The sequence below is a fragment of the Rhamphochromis longiceps genome, linkage group LG10 (assembly GCF_057381845.1).
Source record: "Rhamphochromis longiceps isolate RC_006_pf linkage group LG10, R_longiceps_female_GT1.1, whole genome shotgun sequence".
NCBI lineage: Eukaryota > Metazoa > Chordata > Actinopteri > Cichliformes > Cichlidae > Rhamphochromis > Rhamphochromis longiceps.
In genome coordinates, this window is record NC_140566.1 from 30,114,608 (window position 1) to 30,129,794 (window position 15,187).

Here is a 15,187-nt window from a genome sequence, read left to right on the forward strand (position 1 = left end):
ACAGTCTTTAACAATCTCTTATCTCTTGTGACTGAAGAGAGGAATCTGATCTCTGAGTGTTTGGCTCTCAAACTCACACTCAAGTCATTATTTGAAACGTTGACTTTATTTAAAATGAACAACCACGATTGTAACAGTATGAGATAAAATGCAGCATGATAGGTCCAGACATTCTTCTGCAGAGCAGGGGTCTGTTAGCATCACAGTGAAGGTGTTCTACAAGTGTTGCTGGAGATTCATGCATTCCCAATCCAAAACTGTGGGACTATCTAAAATTGTTATAATCATTAAAATTCAGGTTAAGGACTTGAACAAGTGTCTTCCTGTCGATCATATTTTGAGTATTTTTCCCAGGGGAAGAACCTGTGTGCTAACTTTAAATCCCTGCTTCTAAATCTCAAGCCTCAAGCAAGCAATCTTGAAGAGCTTTTTAATCCTAATTTGAATTTTGACTGTGACATCCCCCCAAAATCCCCCAGATTCCTTAGCATTTGGAAATACCCCAGCATATTCTCACTGATATACCCTTTAAATGTAGTTTTTCTTGGTTTTTTTATTACATAAATAAGTACAAGGACCTATCTTCTAGCACTGTATCCATCCCTTTGCCTCAAAAGCAGCACGTTCTGATTTTAATTGGAAGTTTTAGAACCACTTCCCTGACGACAATTCTTGTCTGATAAATCTTGGAAGCGCTCTGGTGTTAATTGCCTTTAGCTGAGGGCCTCTGACGCTACAGTATTTCCAGCCAAGGCTCTAATTGTAACAACAATGAGCTGTAACATCCCACAACAAAGTATTAATTAAGCAAACAAGGACAGGAGCTCTGTTGCTACAGCAGAGAGATAACAGACACTACAGTGTCAACCTATTTGAACTGGGAATAAAAAGTATCCCCTCTGGGACAAGGAGCTATTGTACAGCTAATCCTCTTTGAAAGCAAACACGTGTCCATACAAATAAATGCACAATTATGTGGTCAACTGAAAGGCTAGATACTCAGGTCTTTGGATTTTTTCCTATTCAGATCATGTTTATCTAAATAGAAAATAATTTCGGTTTTTTAGGAACGCCAAAAAGTGTCTCTTGTCCTCCAGTTTCCTCGGGTCTTTTAAGGACACACAGTGTTGAGATATACCAGCTTTTTGGTTAGATGGACTGAACGGGGTTCTCGACTGGCATCTATGGATAGCCCGCAGCAAAAAAAATTTCTGGCACAATCTATGGATAGCCCCTCTACCTGCAGAGACTGTCTATTATCAGATAAAGGTACAGTCCACAGTGTGTGGAACAGCCGGTCTGAGAACTACTCTTAGTTTTCCTCTATGACTGAACCAGGATCTTTCACTGATAGGTAAATGTGTAAAGCATAGAGCCACTAAGAAACTGGGTAAAAATGATTGAAAAAGCAGCCAATGTCCGAAAAACAAAAACAAATTATTGCTCAAGACCACTTTAAGACATTAAAGTCTAGCTCTTTGGAAGTAAAAGACAAATAGACATCTGTTGGCAGCCATGGCACAGGTGGTAGAGCTGTTACTCCACTAATTGTTCATGATCTGCTGCCACTGGTGTGTATAAATAGATACATTATATCATTTATCAGAACCCTTAAGGTTTAAAAGGCTCTTTTATTCATTTACCAGATTACATCACAAGATTTATGCAACTGAAGTCTGTTTATTTTGCATTTTCATACTTTTATCATATACACTTTATTACATAGTTTGAAGTGGGCTACAGATGGCTCTTCTCTGTCAGTCTGCTTCTTGATAGACTCAAGAGCACATCAACTGTTTACCATCACCCGATGGTAAACGTTGAGAGTGGAAGAGTGGAAAGAAGAGATCCACATTTTTGCTAAACATTTTTGCTAAAGGCAAAAATGTTATTACCTGTTCAATGACTGCATTGAGTGTTGTGGTGAAATGCCTGCCGTGACACACAAGGAGGGGGCTCTGAGGAGAGCTGGGTGTGCAGAACAGCCAGAATTTCCCCCTGCAGCTACTCAGCTTCACCTACCCTTTCACTTCCTATCATTTAGGCTCCTGCAATCTCATCGTAAAGTTTGTCCCATTATATTTTGGCTTCCTCCTGGCTGCACCCCAGTGCCTCTCCAGGAACCCAGTGATTCTTGTGGTCGTAAAGTGATGAATCATGTAAATGGCTCCAGGCATAACGGCAGACTTTACACTTTTGTACAGCCATAAAGTAAGGAAAGGTACAGTCTGAGCACTCTTTCTACAGTAAGACTATAATTTGGAAGATTTCACCCAAAGTAATAACCAGCAATACTTAATCGTTAATTTCACACATCACCCAACAGATGTGCATGTGTGATACATTCTGTGTCAGACATTAACCCGGCATCTCCCTACTGTCATCAGGTTTTGCCAGTCTGCAAATTTTCAGTGCATTCACTGCATGCGCGCTGCTTCCTGCACGCTCTATTCAGTAAGCTAACTCACCTAAATCACAATATTCCCAGTAATGTAAGGTGGTCCATTTTCTGCTGTTTCCTACATCCGAGAAAGAAAAACTGTTGAAAATGTCCTGACCTCATTCTCCTGAAATTGTGTGAAAAGCTCATGGTGATTATATTTCAGTATATGTTGTTTTAACTCCTACCATTAGCTATGATAGACCATTTGCTAAGCTATGGTCTATCATAGCTTAGCAAATGTGCATGTAGGTATTGGCCCTGGTGGAGTGGTAGTACTGCAGAAAGGGAGAACCTTGTATAACATATATATAATATATGTCATGTGTTTTGGGTGTTTGGCCCAGAGCTTGTGTTTGGAATCTAAATTCTGATTGATCTTTATTATCCTCTGTTTTTGTTATAATCTGAGCTTTGATGATTTTGTTTAAAGCTTCTGGTCTTCTTCTTTTCTTAGTCTGCCTTTGAGCTTCGTTTTTGTTCTTACACTTTTGTATTCTAGGTTGTAGTGATTGCTTATCTTGATTCCCGGAGTTTCAGTTCCCCGTGTCTCCTGTTAAGTCTCTGTGTCTGTGTTTGTTTACCTTTCTGTGTCTGTCTGGTCTCTCTGTGTCCTGTCTCTGTGGAAGACATTGCAGTCTAATATGGTAACACTGTTTCAGCAAGAAAACCATGCAGCAAAGCATACCCTGCTTTTTGCATCTGTTGGATGACTGGAAAGTACTGATTGAGACCATAACCTACGTGATTTATATTTAGGTCAGTGAGCAGTAAAGTAATTTTCTAATATGCTTCTAAAGGATTGAGATTTGTGTCCATGTGGAAAAGCTCAGGTTTAAGTCGGGTGAATTGCATGTGTCCCGTGTCCTGCACCCTCCATCCAGGACACGGGACACATGACAGATAGCATCCTGACCTAAACTAGGCAGTGTTTCCAGAAGCGAGAACGTGTCTGAAACTGACCAGCTCTTCTTGTGCGTTACATGTGAGGGAGGGTAACTTCAGACAATGCCCTTGCCTGATTCTCAGACATGGCTTGGAGATGATGTGTGAACACAGATGACACCAGTTCGGTTCTGTGAATGTTACCCCTAAGGGTCAGGCGGGCTGTGAAAGTGACTTGATATTGTATCTAACTGTCAAGACACGCAGACACAACCAAAGATTCATTGAAGGGAGGGTGAAGAAAAATCCAGCTTGTTTACTTCTCAGCTGAGCTTGCATCATATGAGATGTGACAGTCAAGTAGAAAAGGCCTCAAGACTCAGAATTTTATGCATCAAATCTGAGCAGCTCTGCAGTCTCCAAAGGACAGATGTGTGATGTCAAACACAGAGACTGTCTGAAAGAGAGTCAAAGGGAGAACTCGGGAAGAAATTCCTCCACAAGGTCAAGATATCAACCCAGCATTGTCAATCATCTGCTGTTTATGTTTCCAAGATAAAACACACACAGCATCCACGAGTTCACCGAGGAAATAACAGACAAGCAGCAACTCATTGGAGCCCTTTGCATTATCTAGCTGTGCCAATTGAAGATGTAGACAGAACCCCCACCCAAATGATTAACACACAGAAGAATATGAATTTCTCTGGATTAATGTACTGACATACTTTAAAAGATGAATAAAGTCCTACACAAGTATGAGAGCGAGCAATGTGCATTGATATATGCATCCTCATGCAAATGCATGATTCATATGTAAAGTTTCATTCAGATTTGGTTAATCAGATGTAGGTAAACTGAATTAGCATAATGCATTACTTAGGTACCCAATAGCTTGTAGCTTACAGTAATACTCCTGTATCTTTTGCCTGATGGAAAAAGTGAGGTGCAGGGTGGGACTGGTCTTTAGTGATGCTTCTAGCCTTCCTGGTGAGTCTGGTGGTGGTGACATAATGTGAAGCTATGAAAGTCAGTCTGCAACCAGCGATCCTGGAAGCTGTATGTTTAAGCTGTTGTTTGTCCTGATTGGTTAGGTTATCGTACCAAGACAGGTTTAATGAAATTGTACGTCTCTATAACAGCTGTACTGAAAATGGATCACACCTTCTCAACTGAGCCCACATTTCGTAGCTGCCAGAGAAAGTAGTCTCTGGTGGTTTTTGCCAGTGATTGGACTGGTGTAAATAAGACTGGTTTATAGCTGTGGCAAGGAAAAGGAGGGAGGAGACCCTCTTAACCCAATCAGCTCTTTAGTTTTAGATGTGTTGAGGCTCAGATAGTTGCCTTTACATCAACTCAACCGCTATTTCACCTCACTCCGGTATGCAGAATTGTTGCTGTCAGACAAAAGACCTACCACAGCGATATCATCAGCAAAGTTTTGCAGTTTAACTGAAGTTTGACACTTATTTGTGTAGCACACAACCTTGTGGAGCTCCAACATTAAAACTCTGGGCACCGAGACATGATTGTGAATTCTAACAACTTGTTTCCTACAATTCAATTCAATTGTATTCATTTAGTGCCAAATCACAGCAACAGTTGCCCCAAGGTGCTTTATATTGTAAGGTAAAGACCCTACGGTAATATGATGACTCAATTTGTACCTTGCTTCCCACGGGCCTCCTTTGCATTCACAGAACAATAGCCTAAGACTATGCATAGTAAGGAAAGAAAACATATGGTCTCCTTATTCAATTCAATTTGAACAGAAAGTTCAAGCTCCATCCCATCTGTCACAAACTAAGTCGAGATAGCATCAGTGTAGGCTTCCTTTGAACATGGAGGGGACACAGTAAGCAATAGATTTGGAGGTTGGACCCTTAATTTCCTGCATTCTGTTGACCCTTTTATGCCCTTATGCGTGTTCTTAAGGTTAAGGTTAGGGTAGATTCAATCAGCAGTAGATAAGTCATCCATCCTCACATGCACAATTTTAAAAAACAAACCCAGACAGCAGATAGATAACACAAAACGAATTTACAAAGCGTCGTGTTTATCTCAGTGATGGCTGCTGTAACAAAGCTGTTTTGAAACTGTGTTGTTCGGCATTTTGGGATCAGAAGGAATAAACTGAAACTCACTATGCAACGTGTGCGACTTGTCAAATCCAATCAAACCGCTGTAAATGTCTGGTGTGAGGGGACCCTGGGTTCACCCTGTTAGACCATTTAGCAAGAGCGAGTGTACGTTCTCTACAGATAAATATCCAAACCATGACACCAAGAAAAGGACAAAACAGGCTCGGTATAAGCGCACAGGCTTTACAGTCAGGAATCGTTCCAACATATTCAGACTGAACACATTCCGCCTATAATGGACGGGACCTCATGGGTATTACATTTTTAAAAATCAGTGACCATATCTTCTGATATGTTTAACTGCAGATAGGACTCATCACACCATTTAACCAGACCATCACTGTGACATCTAGCACAAAATATGTGAATCAATCTGCTACAGTGAAAAAATGGAGCAGCTATCTGGTTACTATACCTGCTGAGTCAACACGACCAGGTATGATTTACTCTTACTCTTTACATCTCTTTTCTCTGTTAGAGGAACCTGCATAAACATGCACGTGTGCACCGATCACGCCACTTATGTAATCAGTGTTCAAAACATGTTCAAAACATGTCACACACACATCGGATGATTTTAAAGAATCCGAAACATCTCAGTTATGTTTTTGAACCACGATGGAAACCAGAAGAGCAGGAAGTGTTCCTTTAAGGTTAGTCAGCAAACTAGTTACAATACTTCTATTGTAAACTCAAAGGAAAAACAAAACATGGCTTGTGACTCAGTTTTTGAAAAAAAACTTGATGCTTGTGGTTGTTTTACTTTTATAACTATAAACCTGGCTTTGTGTGCACAGCATCAGAAGTTGATTTATATAGGGGTTTTCACAGACGTCAGTCACAAAGCACTGCACAACTATCAAAACACAATATTAATAGAGAAACATGTTAAAAGACGATAAAAATAAAAGCATAAATAACAAAGAAATGCCAGCAGAATGCCAGATTCAACAGAAAAGTTATTAACTGTTTTCAAAGAGTCCTCAGCGTCAGCTAAACGGTGCTCGAGGGGCAAACTGATCCAGAGCCAGACTGACGGGCTCGGTCCCCTCTAGTCTTCAGTCTTTTACAACTACTTGGAGAACTAATAGATTTAACAATGAGTTGAGATAAATAAGTTGTGTATATATGTATGTGTGTGTGAGGGGTTCTCCTGGAAAACATTTAGTGCTTCTATGAACTCACCATTCACATTCTGAGCGTAAACACAACCCCCACTGCTGAAGAACAAAGACCCGTCTCCTCACCGTTTTTTTGGTCTAATGAATACATGTATGTAGCTCATGTGAATGTTCCCTTAAATAAACAGACATTTCAGGTATTGTGGCTGTTTGCTGCTTTTCCTGATCTGAACTTGTTTACAGAGTTGATAAAGCATAGATACAGTTAAGCAGCTGAACATAGTTACATGAGTCGTCTGACATTTTCCAGAAATATTTGCTGCTTTAGAGACTTGACCTTTGTTCAAGGATTTGGAGCCATGCCTTTAAGTCACGGACTGAATGGAATGAATATGTGGGTGTTTTGTTTGCACCGCTCTTTCTCTACTGACGATCGCTGTCATTTAAGAAACAGAGCTTCAAACAGATGGGGTAAGCCTGGGGTAAGTTTTAATCTCTTCCCCGTGACCCAGATGAAATCCTGAGAACAGCCAGGTTTTTGGCAGAGTTCAGCTCACCTCCGTCCACGAGTGCGCACAGCTGATCTGTGCAAACACCATTCTCCATGGATGAATGGACTTTGTGCACCTTTAAGATCTTGAAATACCAAAGCCTCTTACCTAAACCGACAGATTATGTAAGTTTCAAGTATTAAGAAGTGATAAGAAGATTCACAGTGTAGTCAGCTGCTCACAGCTTGCAAACACACTGCTGTTGTCTAAAATGGGAAATACAAGTATGTATTAGTAGTACTTAAAGCACTATAGATTGAAACATTTACATGTGGGGGATTAAAATATGGGGGATTGATTACAATCCTTCAGATTCTCTCATGGATTAAGTCTGTTAACTTATACATTCAGCATTTTTTGCTGGTTTTCTTTCAAGGCTCAAATAAAAGGGTTTTTCCTGTCACACACTCACACTCTGCTGATTTATCTTCAGCAGCTGTGTTACTTTCAGTCTGTATTGTGTGTTTAACCTCTTTGCAGTTTTCCCATATTATAATTAATTTCATCTTCCTTTGTGAAATCAGTTGCTGTGATGCCAGAACACTTGTCCATAATTGTGATTGGTTAGATGCTGATGATTGGGGTAAGTGAATCGAGATGACTGGGTGTGTTGGACTCGCTTCATAGTACATAGTACAGTCTCTTAGAAACCTGTTAGGATCGTAACTCAGAAAAACCCTGAAATTTGACCTTTAAAACAAAGAAAGAAAGAAAGAAAGAAAGAAAAGAACTCGTGGCTTTGTGTGTTGTTAAATCATTTGTTATTTTATGAAGGTTGTTGCCTGTCCGTATCTTTATGATAATCACTAAAGACAAATAACTCCAAGTGTCAAATCTTGCCGACTCTGTAAAATGCAGAGATGAGAGGACCCAAATCAGACTGAACAAACACAAGCCGGCCATTTATTGGGGCTGGTGCAGAGTCCAAAATACAAAGTCTATAAACTGAGTAACAAAAAGCTGAAGCTGCACCACAGACCATGAAGGGAAAAGTACAGGGATAGTTACAGACACTGCAACAAAAGGACAAAGGGAACCTGAGGCCATTCGCACTGATACACTCATTACTGATGGGTACCAGGAGGGAGAGGGACACAGGTGAGCAAACCTTCAAAGTAAAACAGGAAACAGCCAAAGAGGACTGATACTGAATATTAACATCTGGCAAGATGAACAGAACAAGAAAACACAAAGGGACCAAGACATAAACACTGAATGAGACAGAGGCAGGACGATGAACCAACTGATAGTAGATATGAACCACCAAGTCCTGTATTTCCACTGTACCTAAAGCATGCTCAATTCGCCTCTATGATCTTGAGCATATATAAGGAGAATGTATTGTGTTATAATTAAATAAACAGCACAGGTAACACTGAAACACAAAGTCCTTATAATCAAAAATAGTTCAGCAGGGCATCAAGCTACACTCACATTTGACTTCATTCATATTAAGGAATTATTGAGTTCTCTGTTTAAGCTCATTTAAGCTTTCTTAATGCTGCTCCTAACAGTGCTTTATAAGGTCTTCTTTTCTCACTGCTTGTTTTTGAGTGGCTGATATTTTAGTGTCTCCTGTCAGTGTAAACTCTTTAAAAACTCTATATTTTTAATCTTGGACTCTACTCCGGGGGCTTTGCATAATTAAAAATGAAATCCTTATTTATCTTATTTTGAGCCATGATGCAGAACATGAGTCCACCTGTAAGCCAAAAGCTTTGGCTTCAATCTGCTCTTTTCATACATCGTTTTCCCCCCTACTTTTGTCTCACATCTTAGCGCCTTGGGTCTGGCTGTGAGCACAGATGCTCCAGTCACCTGCTGCTCAAATCTTCTGTTTCATGGGGAACTAAAGGAAGGTCTTCCATCCAATTTCTTGACCACAACTCAGGGTCCAGTTGAGGAAAAGGCAGGATACCTTGGACAGGCCTTAGACAGTTAGGCCTTTTATCCTGTCTTCCTTCTCTCACCCCAACCATTCGCGGCAGATCCAGTCCAACTTTTTTTATAAAGAGCTTTAAAATAGCCAGCACAAGACCAAAGTGTGTACAGTAAATAAGTTAAGAGCAATAGATCAAACAAAACAGCAACAAAATAAATAATAAAACACATAATACATCAAATTAAAACAGTCCTACATTAAAAACAACAACATACAATCGACTAAAAAACAACTGAAATGAAAATGAATTAAAAACCAACATCTCACTAAAATCAACATCATCATCTCACTACAATCACCTAAAAAAATAAATAAATAAATAACATCTAGCAGGGTGTGAAATGCCAGGGTGAAGACGTGGGTTTCCAGAAGTGATGTAAAAACAGGCAGAGAAGAGGCCTGTCTGGAGCTGCTACAGCAAAAGCACGGTTTCCTCTAAGTTTACACTCAGTCCTGGGTACATTCAGGAACAGCTGATCAGATGGCACCGCCCCTCCCTGAGCCTGGTTCTGCCAGAGGTTTCTTCCTGTTAAAAGGGAGTTTTTCCTTCCCACTGTCACCAAAGTGCTTGCTCATAGGGGGTCATATGATTGTTGGGTTTTTGTCTGTATGTATTATTGTAGGGTCTACCTTACAATATAAAGCACCTTGAGGTGACTGATGCTGTGATTTGACGCTGTATAAATAAAACCGAATTGAAGCTGAATATCACATTTATGGCAAATATCAGAGTCATGCCTTTTGACTGTGGAAGAAAATTGGACGATGCATAGGAAAGCCATACAGGCAGGGAAGCTGCAGGACTGTTCTGCTTCTCCACCGAGGCCCAGTATAAGATAAATGCTAATTATTTTGAATTTTGAAGCATGCAGCAGAGTCCATGAATAACAAATATGGAGCTGGCAATGAGAATACCAGTTTCTCTTTAATGGGAAGCCCTGACACTATGGAGAGTACCTGTGCTCAGTTTCCGTGTGGACACCTTCCAGCTGACTTAAAAATGAATTTCATGGCCTGATTGCTCCGAGCGTGCGATGTCTGTGGTTGCCATGGTCACGCTTGGCTCCGTGAAATGAGCAGATCAGGTGGAAATACTGTCATTTACTAACACTCAGAAACAATGCTGATATTTATCATCAAATCGGGAAATTGCACTTAGAACCTGAAAGGGTACTGTCAGGAAAATGAGTTTGTTAACCTCGGTTTCACATTTCATTTGGACTGCCTTGTTTATGCTGTTGTGTCTCTGTTGGCTGTAATGTTCTCTTTTTCCTCATTACCTGCAGAGGCGGAGTCCTCAGAGTTCAGCTGCAAGACTCAACGAGCCACCAGAGCCACTCATTCATCATTTCATGTTTTTTTTCCTCCATTTGTTAGATAGATGGCTGAAAGCTCAAATTTCCTCATTTTCTGTTGTGCTCAAAGACATAAATCACAAATTCAGAATGTCCTAAAAACGTGGTTCTTGACAGCAAAGTAAATGGTTATCCTCCAAGGTTGTGTATATCTGCCTAAAAAAATATACCTCTAATGTAGGCTGTCAGACAAAATGCCACTTCCTGTCTCCTCACAGCATACGGAAGAATTATTATGCCGCTACTTTTTTTGTTTAACAGATGTGTTGTCACGCAGTAATTGCAGAGATGTTGTTAACAGGTAGAAATATGCACTTTGTAAAAGGATGGGCTTTGAACATGTGCTAGGCAATCAGATAAATGAGGCAGCGTGCAATGAGCCTTCTTTCTGCGTAAAGATAAAAAGTGAGAAAAAGAACAAAAATAGAAAACCTTCCTGTCTGTAACTTTTTGTCCATTGTCCTACGTGAAGCCTATCTATTATTAGACATATTACTTGTGTGGTACTACATAGGTGTTAAGCTGTTCATTATTTACTGATGTGCCAGACACTCTGGGGAAGAAATTCATTGCACAATATTATATAAAACTTTTTTGGAGTCCTTTTTTGCCTCTACTTTCATCCTCACCAACTCATGAGAACATACACCGATCAGGCATAATATTATGACCTATTATGAAGTGTTTAACACTGATCATTTCTTCATCATGGCACATGTTAGTGGGTGGAATATACAGTATTGTATTTTTCAGACCATAAGGTGCATTAGGCGAAACAAAATCAGATCAAACTTTACTCAACTTATTCTTCTTGCTACCTCCATTTCCGTACCATTGATTCATTAATGTTGAATTCTCTCGCAGCTGCTCCTTTCCCATGTTGTTGCAGTATATTAACGACTAACCTCATATTATGGATGGATTATCTCAGTTCTTCTCCTGACTGAAGTTCGGTCCGTTTACACCATCGGGAACCCTCACGTTAACTTTTATCGAGTGGAAAAAGTTGGCGTTCATCCTCCAGCTTCACTGTGTTTATGTTATGCTAACATAGCTATGTCGCTAGCAATCGCATAGCACATCATTATGTACCAGCTAGCCCAACTTCAGTAACCCTACAAAACTCCGTGCTGTTTAGTTTTCTGTCTTCATTTATGTTGGAAGTGATAGCAGAGCTGTGCGCTTTAATTTTTTCAGAAATCTCTCAGTCAGAACATACTATATCATGTTTAGGTGGAAACTAGCGAGCTAACTTACTGCTAACTCCATTAAATTTAATACATTCTGTTTTCTTGAATGCCTGGATGTTAAACTTAATTGTTACACCTGGTAAGGCAGCAACACTGATCATTACGCTGATCACTATCTCAGATTGCTGAAAAATCTAATGCTGGTTTTGATAGAAAGGTGTCAGAGTGCACAGTGCATCACACTTTGTTGGGTATGTAACTACATAGCTGTAGACCACTCAATGTCCAACAATGGGCATCTGAGAATAAGAGCTTTGGGTCCTGTCATCCATGTGGATGTTACTTTGCCACGTACCACCTACCCAAGCATTGTTGCAGACCATCTACACCCTTTAACGGTATACCCTGATAGCTGTGGACTCTTTCAACAGATTAATGCTCCCTGGCAAAAAGTAGAAATGGTTTGAGGGGCACACCAATGAGTTTAAAGGTATTGAATTGGCCTCCAAATTTACAGGGTCTCAATCAAATCAAGCATTTGTGGCATGTGCTGGACAAACAAGTCTGATCCATGGAGGCCCCATCTCCCAACTTAGCAACAAAGGATCTGTTGCTAGCGTCTTGGTGCCAGATACCACAGCACACATTCAGGGGTCCAATAGCTGAATTGGTCAGGACTGTTTTGGCAGCAAAAGGGGAACCAACACAATATTAACTGGTGTAAATTTCAATTTCATTTCTCTAGCAAGGGCGCAACCTCAAGAGGTAAAAAATGAAGTCAGCACCAAAATTTCAGAACCTGGAGGTCCTGTATTGCCCTTTAAACCAAGTGAATCCAATAGATAGCATAAAAAGTGAATTCTTTTCTTTGTTAGTTTGAGTCACTGAACTGGATCCTCTCAACCTAATAACCATGTTTGTGGTGTTGTTGTCCTATGCCAAAATTTCAATAAAGCTGAGTGGACTCAGAGTTCAAAAGGTTTCTTGCGTAATGACAAATACTGAAGGAGATATCAGTCAGAGGAATTCCTGGGGATGGTTTACAGAGAGAGGGGTAGGTAGGTTAGCCCAGGTTAAACCACAGAGCTGTCCCAGAGAGTTTTGCTCAGATTGTGTGAGATGGCTTACTTGGTTGGTCCCGGGAGGATACTTGGAGGGGGGACACTGGTCTGTTTTGTGCCAGGAAACAGAGTTCTTTTTTTTCTAGATGATTTCTAGATAAAGTTGGCATGAAGGTGGAATTCAGTCAATGGATGTCAGCATCTATTTACTCTGCCCATGAAACCACAGTCACCGTCACACATCGTTCTTAAATCCATCACAGTACAGCAAACAAACCTGTTTATCCTGCACTAACCTGCAGAGGATTAACCTGCAACATTTAAATAACACAGTTAGTCCATCTCAGTTTGATTTGCAGATGTATCACAATATGAAAAAAGCCTAATGCCACATGTAGTGACCTGATATTTAATTTAAAAACATGAAGACTTCCATTTAAGCTTAAGATGTCCAGTTTATCAGATACAATTGAGCAGTCCTTATCCTTAAATCTAATCTCTCTTCTTCCTTTCCTGTCTCGTCTTTCTTATCTTTCTTTCTCCATCTCTTAGTGAAGTTAGCTCGCTTTCTTTTCTCTGCCTGTGAAATACAGCAGCACGGCCTATAGCTAGCAACACACTGTGCAACAAAAGGGGTAGTGACATCGTGGCTATGCACATCTTTTAACTCCAGTCCACAATCTGTTACTTCTAAATGTGATGTTATTTTTGTAGTTGCTAACGTTGCTAACTGCTTGATAGCCAGAGATAGAGGCTGCACTGGATTAGAAAATTAAAGTCCATTTTCTAAATCTTGGTCATAATCTGATTCAGAAAGGAGGATTACTCTCAGTATGTTCATTGCCTCATGACTTGTGATTGATCAGTGACAATGAGCGGATAATTTCACAGTCAAACTTGCCCTCGCTCACCACATCCAGTTTCAGAACACTAAGAAAGTGTTGGCAAAACACTCATCTTGAGATTTTAAGACAGGACTTCAAAAACCAATAGACAAATTCATAATAGCTACTTCTACATGTTAAAGTTCAAAGCAACTTCTCAACACTTTCCCCAGAACCTGTAAGCAAATAAACTGGGTTACTGGGTTTCTGCAGAGCATACCCTTGTGCATGCTGTTGCACAAAGCTGAATTTTGAGCACTCTTTGTATGTTTTTGTTTTTTTAAATGCATCTTGGGAAATGTAGTTAAGCCCCTGTGTGTGTACTGTCCATACTATTGAAGAAACTGGCTTTCTCTAACACATTCACCAGACATATAATCATCTGTTCATGCAGCAAAAATATACATTAATTAAACTAGTTCATCTAATTATAGCACTCGAGGTTCTTCCTCTTGATAAACACAATGGTAATCTGAGGTGGTTACATAAAAACAGTTGCAGAGAACTTTTGTTATCCATCCAGCAGTATCACTGATCATCTGGGACACCATATTTACACCTGAATGAAGGTGGCAGACAGTTCAGACTCCTTCACTGTTGCCTATAATGGGTTGTATTAGAGGAAGAAAGGACACAGAAATAGGCAGTCACACAGCTAATTGATTTTTCTTTGTTCCCAGCTTCTGAATCTGTGCAGCCATATGGTTTTCTGCAAGACCAACGCAGCTAAAGGCACGAAAGAAAAGATCTGTATCTTTCTGAATTGTCTTATAATGTCTCAGAGGAAAACTGCTTGAAAAATTGCCTCGTCTTTTCTATAGCCATATACAATGCAGCTGTGCTCTGAATAAAAACAGCTCCCACTGCAAGATAGATCACCTACAACATTAAAGCCACGGCACAGTGGAGTGAATAATACGAATCATCTCGTTGCAAATGAGTGTTCTGCTTATGTGCTGACTTATGTGTGCGCTATTTTGACATGTAGCACCCACCTAAGCATTGCAGACCCATAAGTGTAACAACACGCCCTGCTGCATTGCAAGAAAACACTCAGCAACAGTTTGATGAACACTACACGGTGAAAACTCTTCAAATCCCAATTCAATTAAGCATTTGAAGGGTATTCATGTCAAACTTTGGCCACAAAGAAAACCTACAAGACCCAAAAGACACTACAGGGTACTTCCAGAAGTCCAACATTCATTTTCTCCAACACACCCTGAACTTTCTTAGGCAAGTAGCCTTCAGGAATAGTTCTAAGGCTTCCTGATGGATATTCAAAGATCTTCTTTGGATGTTTGCTGCCTTTCGTTCAAGATAATCCCACACTGCCTCAATAATTGTTGACATCTAGGCTCTGGGGAGGCCAATCCATGATTGGTAGTGTTTCATTGTGTGTTTTTTCTATCCATGTTTGCTTGTTCTTTATTGACAGTGTGTTTGGGATTATTTACCGTTTTGGTTGCGCACCACACGGCAGCTTTCAGTCTCATGATAGCAGATAGAATTCCAAAGGAGTGACCTCCGTGCAACACACTTTTGGTGAAGAGCTGATAAATATTTTCCCCTCTGGCATCTATATTCTTTAAATTATATTCCTTTATTACATGTTTT